A 12,093-nucleotide genomic window follows, 5' to 3' on the forward strand; every position below is an offset into this window, starting at 1 on the left:
CGGTAATATACAGAGTCTTATCTATTCTGGAACGTCATGGAAGCTCCAGATGAGGGTCAGTGAGTCTCCTAGTGACTACCGATGCCCAAGGGACTTGCTGGGGACTGAGTTGGTGGCTCCAACAATCTCATCCAATCAGAGATTTAAGGAGTTAGTTCTTCTCTTCTCTCTACTCCTCAATCTAATATCAGAAGGTCAATCGTCCTAAAGAAGTGGGGTAAATTTGAGAGACCAGTCATTCCTCTGCTTCACCAACTCAAAACTGTTGTAGCCAAATATCTAACCTGCAGTCAGGCAGTACTGTTATATCTGCCAATTGATGGACCTAAGTTGCAATGCCAGAAGAAGCTACTTTATCAACTGAAATAAGAGAAAAGTTCATCAGACCAAGATGTTGATTGGTGACAGTCATTGGGGAAAAAATATGTAAAACGTTCTCATTTTTATACCAAAGTAGTTGAGATATTCTATAATTTGTAGAGAAATGACCCTTGTAATACAGAACTCTACTCATTCAGAATTCAAGATCATCCAAGTTAACCAGAATCTTACAATACAATATCAACATCTGGTAGGGATTTTGAGAGATGAATATTTACCGGGAGGAAGGTAGATGACCTAATGAACTGAACTGATTTCCCCAAAGGGTGCTCCCTCCTACTCCTAGACCTGTGTACTATAATTATACTACCATAAATTGCTCGAAATGCTTGTTTGCATTTTTTCTGGGTTTTTGGTGAATAATGAAAATAGAAAGTCAACTCCATTTAATGTGCAAATATCTGGGACTGAGAATCTAGTTTGTGAATTCTCTCTCTATTCTTTTTCTCCATGTCTATACACATCTGCTGGTCAAAACCAAGTCCAAAGAGGACACTTGCTAAGAGAGAAGAAAGAAAAATCAAAATTTTTCTTTGTATTGTAGCAATTTACTAGCTCTAATAAATGTTTAGTGGGAAAAAGAGTTCAAAAGTTATGTTAAATTGAATTTTAAGAAGTTATCTGTTGATTTTCTTTACCCATGCTAACTGTATTCTGCCTTATTGTGAATCACTCATAGTAGCAGAAAATTAGTGGGAGACATAGTTACAAATAATGAATATGTATTTTTGAGCCTCCATGGGCTGATTATTTGTCATTTTGTCAAATCTTGACAAGGACCCTGTTGAGGTGGATGTTATTACCCCCATATTACATTTCAGGAAACTGAGCCTCAGAAAAGTAATATGACTTCAATAAGGTCAGAGAGTAAATGGCATAGACTATTTTAATCTGAGGTGCACTGGTTTCAAGTCCAGTGGTTTTCCCACTACACAGAACCATCTTGATATTCTGCCTTGGTTTCATGTTAATTGTACTATTGGTCATGGTAAGAATATTAAGGAATACATTACCAACGATTTAGTAAGGGAACAATTTTTAAAAGCTTAAGTTTATTAGAAATGGCCAATTTGGTTTTATAGAGGATAAGTCATACTAAAATAATTGACTGGATTTTTCTGGGATATAGTTTCCATGGCAACCATGGAAAGACTGGCATTGTATGTTTGGAATTCCAAAAAGGTTTTGGTAACATCTCAGCGATCATTAGCTCAGATCTTGGACTAAAGGTAAAGTACCTTATTTAGATAGAAATCAGGGTCAAAACAGCAACTGAAAGGATAGATTTTTCTAGCTGGAAAGAAGGCAGAAGTAGAGCATCCTAGGGTCAGATTGGGTGTTCTTATTCGTGATTTATAGGAACATTTAGAATTGTAAACATGATGTTCCTGTTGTGTTGACAATATATAAATTAGAAAAAAATAGTCATCTAGCCAAATTCAAAAGAATATGTTGATTTTAGCACACCCCAAATAATTATTACAATTAATCTAAATCTTTTTGCGAGAGATAATGGGCCACTTGGTTAGACAAATAACCAGAGGTAGAGACCAGCTCAGAGTAATCCCCAAAGAAAGAAAGCACATGAAGCCCTCTCAAGTTTAATGTTTTTTGTTTGTTTTGGTAGTAAGAGAGGTATAAATAATAAATATATAAGAAATAAAAACAAGATAGTCATGATTGGATAGGAATATATGCAATTCAAAGTCAAAAGACACACTTAAATTGTCCTCTAATTTTCAATCCATGGTTAACTATTCTCCACTGAACTTCAAAACCTTTCGTTAGCTAATTTACTCTGCCTTAGCTATTATCTATCATCCCCATACTGCTCATGCTCTTTCTCTCTCTCCATCTCTCTCTCTCTCACTTCCTTTACCCCTATTCTCCTCACATAAGCTTTTCTTCTTACCTCCGTGTTTCTTGTATAGCCGTAAAATGTGTCTTCTCTCTGCCATTTTCAATCTGTCCCAATTTAATGAGCAAATGCAAAGCCTAATCCCATAAACAAATAAATGATTGAAGGAACAAATAAATTAGTCTATCTATTCTGATCTTCAAGAGTCAACCATACCTTCATGACTGATCTTTTCACACCCAGCACCCTCAACATTTCTCTGCTGCATTTGCATTATTTTAATTTCTATTTATTTGTACATTATTTTATGGTTATTCAACTACTTTTATGAGTAATACTAGGACATGCCTGTAAAGCTAAAAAGTCCTAGAGAACAAGGATGACGTATTCCATTTCCTTTATATCTCCTATTGCATCTGGAGGGTAGGTAGGCACATTATAAGCCATGGGCCAAATTTAGCCCTCCACCTGTTTTTATTTTTTTTTTACATGTAATCTTATCTTTAGATGATTTCTCTTGTGATGTTTTTGTTGAACTTTGGTGTTAGGGTAACTCTGGCCTCATAGAATGAGTTAGGAAGTGTTCTCGGCTATTCTATTTTTTGGAAGAGTCTGAGAAAGATTGGTGTTAATTCTTCTTTAAATTATTGATAGAATTCATTTGTGATGCCATCTAGTCCTGAGCTTTTCTTTGGTGGGCATCCACCTATTTTTGTATGGCCTGTGAGCTAAGATAGTTTTTATACTTCTAAATGGTTGAAGAAATCAAAAGAAAAATAATATTTCATTGCATGTGAACATTATGAGAAGTTCCATTTTAGTGTCCATAAAGTCTTATTGGACCACAGCCATGTCCATTAATTTATGTACATTCTCTATGGCTGCTTTCACACTACAATGGCAGAGTCGAATAGTCGCCACAAAGCCCAAAGAACTAAAATGTATGTAGTTTCCACAGTGCCAAAGACCACACAGGACACTTTTCATATGGTATTATTTTTAATCCCAACAAGAGTTCTGCAAGATATTATGCCCACAGTTTTATAGTTCGGGAAACAGAGATACAGAGAGGCTGCTAACTTGCTCATGTCACATAGAGGGTAAGCAGTGGGTCTGGGAGTCTTACCAGGGCTGCCTGACTTCAAAACAGATATTTCTCTATACTATACTATCTCCCAAAGAGCATTATTCAAGGACTCCACTTCTGTTCAAGCCCCCTTTTTTCATCCTTAATATCCTAAAGATATGAACAAATTCTAAATGCATAGAGTTGTTGATATCAAGGGAGATAGATTTGTTGCCTAAAGGTAAAATCAACGCAGCATTAGTTCCATTTCAAGTAAGTATTCTACAGAGGGGTGGTCCACATCTTTCAACCCCTTGCAGGTTCCAAGTAATCAGAACTTTCTAAAGAAACAGAACGTTTTCCCACAGGGTTTCTCTATATAATTAGAACTCCTAAAGCCCCCAATATCTTAAAATAGCTCCTTATTCCTAGAGTAAAGGTTGTTACACTCAGCCTAATTCCAGTGCCAGGGGTTTTTTTAGTTGTATGTAACTATAGTGCTAATATATATAGCATTAATGTCAGTTAAAAAAAACAGAATATTTTATTAATCAAAGCATTCCATTCCTTATCTGGCCTACAATGAGAAGAGTTAATGGGTCTGGACTTAAGACTAAGACATAATTCTAGGTATTGCTGCCAAGATCACGTTCAACTAATCAACTACATTGTAGTATAAATAGTCAAAATAATGCATCACAACAAATTTGTGCTCGAGAAGAGATCATCCACTAGTGGAAATACACCTTCAGTTTATCTTGGCTTTAGCAGAAGATGCCTGCTATACAATTTTTACCTGCATACCCAGGAATAGAACACCTTCCTTCATTCCACTTCTCAGTCTGCTACTTCAGTTGGCTTATTGTGGACAGCTGAGAGATTCACTCCAAAATGTCTAGTGACCTAAACCAGAAAAAGAGTCAAGGATTATAGTGTGTTTCAGTTTGAATAAACACTTGTAGCATGAGACTATTAGAGAAAGCCATCATGTTATTGGAAGAATCCACTCTAATATACTGGAAAGAAATTGTCATATTTTGCTAACACTATATCTTGTTTAATGACTGATGTTGCTCAGTTATCTTTGGTTTTTCATATGAATATTTTATCTTCTTCACCTTCTAAGTTAAAACCACTCTGCTTTATGTGTTGGCAATTTATTTCAATTATTAACTCTGTCATATCCATTATATTAGATGAAAAAATATTGTTAATTTAGATCTACTTGATCTAACTCCTAATACACAGATACAAGGAAATGATTGCTGTATTCATAAGAACACTCTTATCCCAAATCCCTTACCTTATTCATCTGGGCTTTGCCCATTTCATCATTTCAGTCAAAATCCATTTAGACTTCCCCTGCTCACAGAAACACAATTTTTTCAACAGTAAAAAAAAAAAGAGAGAGAGAGAAATAAAGCATCTATTCTTGACATTTTTTAATACATCTACTTAGAAGTTTTGATCTGCTTTTCTTTAAAATAAAAGCAATAGATCCTGAAACCTTACTTAATGTTCTTTCCTTGGAAACAACTTTTCTCGAAAATTGAGAGCTAGCTAACTCACCCAGTTTCCCATTTATATTGCTCCAGCTTTATTTCTTTTCCTGTGCTGTTTATTAAGCCAACAGATAGTTCCATTCTACAGGAGAAAAAACATTTCAGAAAGTTCACACTAATGGCTTTCAAGTACCGTTGTTGCCAATGAGCAGAGATGAAGAGCTATGGTCAAAATCTCCAAGCTCTAAATTCCCATATAATCTCCTACTCACCTACCACACTTCTGAAACTATTCAAAGACACTCTAGGCAAATTCACACTGCATGAGAACTTCATTCCCAAATCTCTCTCTGGTTTCCTGCCATGTGAGATTCTCAAGGGCCCCTCTTGCTTCTTTGGTGCTTGCCCTAGATCAGAGGCAGAACAAAGAGACCTGCTCTAGCTTGCCTATTCTTGGGTTCCACACTGGCTTTGCCTGGACTTCCAAGCTGAGAGTATCTCCCTGCTCCAGCATCATCCTACCACAACTTCATCATGAAATGGAAGAAGGAGAGCAGAGAGAGAAGAAAGATACAAGTAAGATACTCCTCTCATTCATTTCTATTTATAATCCCTTTATTCCTTCTTCTAAAATTCCAGTCCTGGCTAGCATATAGGGACCACTGAGAACTCCATTCACCCTCAAAGTTCTTCCTCATTCCCTCACAACATATGTGCCAGGCATTGTGCTAGGTACAGGGGTATGATCATGGACAGGGCAGTGGAGTTTGAGCCCTAGCAAGGCTACATAGATCCTCCAGGATCCCACATTCATCCACATTCTCTTTAATAGTTTGAAAAGTATTATTATTGTGTTTCCAGCTCAAAAGGTAGCTGAGATAAGCATTAAAATTAAAATAAACATTAATAGAGTAAGCTAGGTACAAGGCATGTTCAAACATCTCTCTTCACTCGACACATCTTTATGAAGACCTTCCATGCCCCAAGCACTGTCCCATGCACTGGGGATGTAGCCATGAACAGGTTTGATGAATGTTTGTCCTCAAATAGCCTATTCTCTGGTGAGAAGAGATGAATCATATACAAGCACACAAGTAAATGAATAGATATAATAAATTTAGAGAGTGATACAGGCTATGGAAGAAATCAAAGTTTATCATGAGTCCGAGAGTGACAAGGATGGAGTAAGAAGGAAGCTCTACATTAGTCAGGGTGGTGGAGGAGAGAGTGCATGGACTGAAAAAGCCCACCTGCACGAAGGTCTAGGGTAAGAATGTTCTGGACAGAGGGAATAGCAACTGTAAAAGCCTTGAGCCAGAAAAAGCTGGTACATTTCTAGGAGCAGAAGTGTCCCTAGAGATCGACCAGTGCCTAATGAATAAATGAGCGGGTTGTGGGTGCAAGATGAGGTCGGGTGTAGCAGGGGCTGGGAGGTGTAGGACCTGGTAGGCCGAGTCCTGACCCTAAGTGAGATGGTAATGTCTTGGAGGGTTTTAAGTAGGGGAGTGTGGTCATCTGATTTACTTGTTAGAAACACCCTGCTGGCTGCTGTGTCGCTTTTCTGGGGAATTAACATTAGGAAGGCAAGAGCAAAGCAAAGAGATTAGCAGGTACAACACAGCTTACGATGTCTCTCAATTTTGATCCAGCAACCATCTTCAGACAGTGAAAAACAACGATGCTGACTTTGTCAGGCCCAAACACAGGTATACGGGTAGAGGGCCTTAGTTTTCTACAGGACTCCTGGGATCAGACCTCAGGATCTTTTCCTATAGAATCCTTCTCTCTCCAAACATCACTGTGCAGAGGAGGGGAACTGGCCTTCAAATAACGTAGGAGTGCTGGAATCCCAGCTCTGTCACATCGCCTCTCCAGCCTCAGGTTTTTCCTTTGTGAAGTGGATCTAATGGGCTTTCCTCTCAGGAGAGCTGTGGGGATTAGATGAGATAACATAGGCAGAAGCACCTGGAAAATGTTAACTTCCCTTCTCCTGGGGGTGGCATATTTCAACGAGCTGGTGCAAGGAACAATGATTGTCCTCTGCATCCCAGACTAGAAAGGGCTGTGTTTAAAAAGAACACTTGTGTTTATCGCTCTTCCATGAGAAGTGTGAAGGTACTGTGACTATGGGACTAGGAGGGTAATTTCAATCTACTTTATTCAATCAACAAGAAACTAGAACTGAGAGTGAAAAAAAAAGTCAAGAAAAGCAGTCATGGAAAAGGTTTGCCCAGCTCCATGCCAAACCAAACCTCTGCGTCACACCTTCTCTGAGACAAAGCTGTGAGGACTAACATTTGCATAGTTGCAAACTGTTTCAAAGTGCATTCTTTTCTGTAACATGCTCTGGGAATGTGATTTGGATGCGGGAGCAGATTTGGAGAGTTTGGATGCGCATGTAAAGGAAAGGCCAAAACGAAGATTGGAGTAATAACTTGCACCTGACAGCCAGTGGAGGCGTTTACTTGGGTAAATGGTTTTCTAATTGACAGTTTTAGGCCCTGGCAACTGCAACAGGAATGGAGTCCAAATCCTTTTGAGGGACTGTAACTCTAAAAGCTGTGTTAATGCGATAGATTAAATGTACCACAGCTGAGGCGGCCCGGCAGCAGACCCCTGTGCTGGGGATTACCTTTTCCTGGTTTCACAACTGTTTATTTTGATTGCTTTAAGTGTTGCAAAGCCCCATTGCCTTCCTTTCAAATTTCTGGCCCACCTCTACCCATATTGCAGGTTCATTTGAGCTTCTTTTAACTTTTGCTTCCTCACAAATCCTCTGCTAATCATGTGGTCAAAAATTTTGGGTGGTGAAGTTTGCTTACCCTTAACAGCCATGTCATCCAGGATTCTCCTTTTTCCATGCATTTTCAGAATGTGTTGATGTGTGTTGCACCTGCAGTAGTCAGTTTATGCTGTGTAACAAACAACCTCAAAAAATCTCAGGACCTCATGGGTTGGTAGGTGGACTATGTTTTGACTGATTTAATCCGAGCTCAGCTGACTGAGTGGCTGTGCTCTGGAGTGTGAGTTTGCTCGATTGGCCCTGTGTTCTGAGTTGGGTTCAGGTGTGCCTCACATGTCATTTTTCATAGTGGGAACAGCAGCTACCTGGGGTTTGTCCTCACGGCAAATGGAAGAAGCTCAAGAGGGCAAATGAAGTACATGTTTTAAGCTTCTGCTCACATCACTTCCTTTCATATCCCATGGGCCAAGGCAAGTCATATGGCCAAACTCAAACTTAAGGGGCAAGGAAATATACTCTTCCTTTAGTGGGAGGAGGGAAAGTCATGTGGGCATGGATGTATAATTTTAACATAGGGATGAGTGAAGAGTTGAAGACCAATAAGCCAATCTACTACAAACTTCTCCAAGTCCTGGTCCTGCCTCCTGGTCTTGGATAACAGTGAAAAGAGGAGACATGGAGAATATGGAGCGCAGGGTATTATGTTCATTTCCTCACCTTCTACTCCATTTACTCTCATATGTGGAGTTTTCCTGGGCCTTACTAGTCTATGTGTACTCATGAAATCACTTAAATAATAACCTCTCTAACTTCACTGGTTATGCTCCCATTAGTATAATGTAAGATCCACTTCAAAAACTTCTCCAATCCAATCTTGGACTCCCTAGGAGTGTCTGACATGATGTCACAAAAGACTTGTTTTATATTCTGCCCTGGTGCCTCCTTGCTGATGCTGATACTGGTGCCAATGCCTGTGAATCATCCAAGCAAGGGAGCCTCATCAGTACCAGTATTACCAGCACCCCATGACAACTTCCCAGAACTCTCAAACTCTAAACCCCAGGCTTCCATTCCCTGTAGAAGCAGTGCATTCCCTATAGTTTCCACTATGAGGCCAGAGAAACAGAGCTAGATTTTCCCCTGCCACACCCTGTCACTCTCTTGGGTATATTCTGAAGAGCTGCTTATCATCCTTATACCAAAATAAGTGCAGCAGCTGCTGTCTGTGTCCCCTGCTGTGTCCCTCAAATCTTTCACTCTGCTCCAACCAACTTCTAGTCTGCATCTCTGTGACTAAGTGATTTTCTTTCAGAACTGGAAAAGGCTACTCTGCCCTTGTGTGCCATAGACCAGAGGCATCAGGGAATTAACAACAACTGGTAGTCTTCTATCAATGACTCTCAAGGCTTGGTTTATCCCTCCTTCCCCTCCATGTGGGGTAATCTTGTGGCTTGAGGTTTACACTGTTGTCCCGAGTTTCTCTGCAGGACTAAGTCCAAGGCATCCACTGCAATAGTCAGTTTAATATCCTACCATTTATTGGCTGCCTTTCCTTCCCTGTAACACTTCCCTACTCTTCAGCTGGTGTTAATTTTACCCTTCAAATAAACTGCTTGCACCTGAATCTCAGGATCAGTTTCTGGGAAACCAAACCAAGGCACTCAGTCCCTTATGGAAGCAGTTCCTTCAGCTTCAGTCTTTAGCCTCTCTCTGCATAGGACTGATCTGGAAAACTTCCAATATGCTGTTTTCCATATACTCTGTATCCCTACCCCTCTTGCAGGGATGAAGGCACCTCCTTGCAGACCCCTTTGCCCATGTAAATTGCAAGGAGGCTGGTCTTATAGACCCACAAGGCAGACTTGCCCAAGATAATGCCGTGATTCAACCACATGCACAACTCTGGCTCAAATGAACAAATCCACCATATTTCCAATTCACATTCATTGTATCCTATAATGTTTCTTGAGTCACTTCTATGTGCAAAGGCCTGTGATAGGTGCTCGGAACAGCGAGTTATATAAGAAATAGCCTGTGACTGCAAGAAAAGTGTGGTCAGGTGGAAGAGTTCTTCTCACTGAGGCAAACAAACTGCTCCCTGCACTTTCTTTTCACCCTTCCCTTGATATTTCAGAAGAGAATATATTAACTTCGGTAACTACCAAAAATCCCCCAAAACGTTAAATTTGGTTAACCTAGTAGGTTGAACAAGTGATCATAAGACAATGCAGGCCATAGAATGTGTCACATTTTCCCTATTTGCCTGTGACCAGAACTGGGCCTTGCACAAGGTAGGCTCGCAGTTAATGTTTCTTCCATGGATCAAGTGCTCACCCAGTACTCCGTGCAGCCCAGGACTCCCTTAGAGAAACCATTTCACTTCTGAGGGGCCACTGCAAAATTAAAGTATTGTACCCGATGGACTCTAAGGTTCAAACATTCTATGGAGCTGTATATTCATAATATACATTCTTAAAGGGAGGTTTTATGATATCATTTCTAGAGTATTTTCTCAGGACAGAAAGAAAAACTTCTAAATGGTGCTGAGTGGGAAAGTCACTTGGGAGAGGTGGGGAGGTTTCTTGTTAGATTTTACCCACTAATTTGTCCCAAACTCTGATTGTTGGTCAGATCATGAAGAGGAAGAAGAAAACCCATACTGAACTCACCAGGTATTTATTTAGTACCTATTATTAGCCTCAGCTGTGTCAGGCACTGAGGCTGCGACATTAAACAAGTAGACAAATCCTCTCACCTCATGGAACTCACTGTCATCTCAAATATCACAGTTTGCCTGAGCCGGATTAATTTGGTTGCATATCTATCCCAATTCTGTCTTTCCCAAGTTGCTCAGAATGAATTCATTGCATTTGTGCATTTCTATAGTTTATCATCTTGTCCTGTGACCTGTTTGGGGTTCAATGCCCAGTTCTTGATATTGCCCAAGCATCACCTGACAACAAAAGAGGAGGAGCCATACCCACAAATGTTTGGGAGCCACACAAATTACATCCTGAGGGAGTTCACGGACCTGTTACTCTGGTGTAAACAGAAGTTGTTCAAAGCATATCAGAGAAGTGTAGACATTGCAATGTTCATCTATTTCTTGAGAATGTAAAGAAATATTTCATAAGAAAAATGGAGCTGGAGTCCTCACGGCTGCTTTGAGAAATTCTGAAGACAAGACAAAACAGCGGGGAGGGGAAAGAGAAGGGGGATAGCAGAATGATTAAAATATCAAAAGAGAAATCAGTAAATTTGAAGTGCCAGAACTGGAAACAATTAGCAGCCAGCTGGCAACTGTCAAGAATCAATATAAGAAAGATGTAATTTTTAATAACTCAGAAATAAAGTATGCTGTAAGCATGCTAGGAATCAAGGTAGGGGGTGAAAAGAAGTGAGGAGAGATGTGGTCTGTTAGCAATTATTGTGGATGCCACGGCCAACTTACAATAGTCACTCTCACCTTCCCAATTCACGGCTCTGTTCAAAGCACAACGCGCCCAGGATTCCTCTATAGGCCCTCAATCCACACACGGAGTTTCCTGCCACCCTCTTCTTCCCCAAAGAAGTAGAGGCTAGGAGAAAGTTTTTATAAAAGCGCCCTTGGTTTTTAAGTAAATAAATATTTACCTGTTTGTTTATGTGCTAAATTGATATCTTTAAATATTAAAATCTTACAGGGGCAACTGAAAAGTAGCTTAAGCAAGGATTTTCACATTTGGTAAGTTTCTATAGATCTCACCAAGATAGAAATGTGGAGCCAGATTGGAAAACATCTTTTCTTAGGACTTGGGGATGAGAACGACTTGAAGATCACTTCAGAGACGGACACTCCTCCAAAGGAAGAAAGAACGAAAACTGTCTCAAAGACCATGGCACGCAAGCAGAAAGGAGGAGCCCTGGAAAGTTTAGACAAGCATTTTCCAAAGTGTGCTCTGTGGAATATTACTTCTGAGTGATTGTAATAGGCATGGCATTAAAAAAAAAAAAAAAGAAGAAGCGAGCAAAATGGGTCTGAATATCAAATAAGTTTGTAAAATGCTGGGTTGCACAAAGCTAAACAAATTCCTTTATTGCACAACTCTTTAGATCCTTTGTGGGCTCTGAAAGGGATTGCGAATCTCAGAATTTGTGTGTGGGATTGGGATTTACTATTGTACCATTGAGAAGTTATTTCACCATGGGACCATTTTCTTGTTGATCATCTTGCGAAATTTGAGTACAGGTTGGCTTTAGTTTTTCTCTGACTCGGCAGGTGTCAATATCTTAAGTACATTGAAATTAAAATGGATCATTACAAGGACAAGGACTACAGAGAACACCTTTGGCACCTCTTTCAAATTTTATTTCTTCTAATAAGACTTCTTGGATAAAAGAGAACTCTAATGTTGCTTGCTTCTGAATCCCTCTCATCTTCAAAACTGGATCAATTTCATCGTGGCCCAGTTAATTTGACTGAATTCAGGATCCCAGTTGGGCATCAAGCCAGTCTTAATGCCAGTTTGCTTTGACCCTGGAGCACAAGTAATTGTTTCCTGCT

The 12,093-nt window shown here is 39.8% G+C and overlaps 1 long non-coding RNA gene across 2 annotated transcripts; it reads left to right on the forward strand.

Annotated features, from left to right (window-relative positions):
• The first annotated feature begins 1,537 nt into the window (after positions 1–1,537).
• On the forward strand, positions 1,538–11,556 carry LOC111775089 (uncharacterized). Of its 2 annotated transcripts, XR_002810586.2 has the most exons (5): positions 1,538–1,610; positions 5,219–5,383; positions 10,182–10,222; positions 11,234–11,274; positions 11,340–11,546. It is a non-coding gene; the product is annotated as an uncharacterized lncRNA (long non-coding RNA). The 2 variants fall into 2 exon arrangements; XR_002810587.2 differs by lacking the exon at positions 5,219–5,383 and having other exon boundaries at positions 1,546–1,610; positions 11,340–11,556.
• The last annotated feature ends 537 nt before the right edge of the window (positions 11,557–12,093 follow it).

The sequence above is a fragment of the Equus caballus genome, chromosome 9 (assembly GCF_041296265.1).
Source record: "Equus caballus isolate H_3958 breed thoroughbred chromosome 9, TB-T2T, whole genome shotgun sequence".
Taxonomy (NCBI): domain Eukaryota; kingdom Metazoa; phylum Chordata; class Mammalia; order Perissodactyla; family Equidae; genus Equus; species Equus caballus.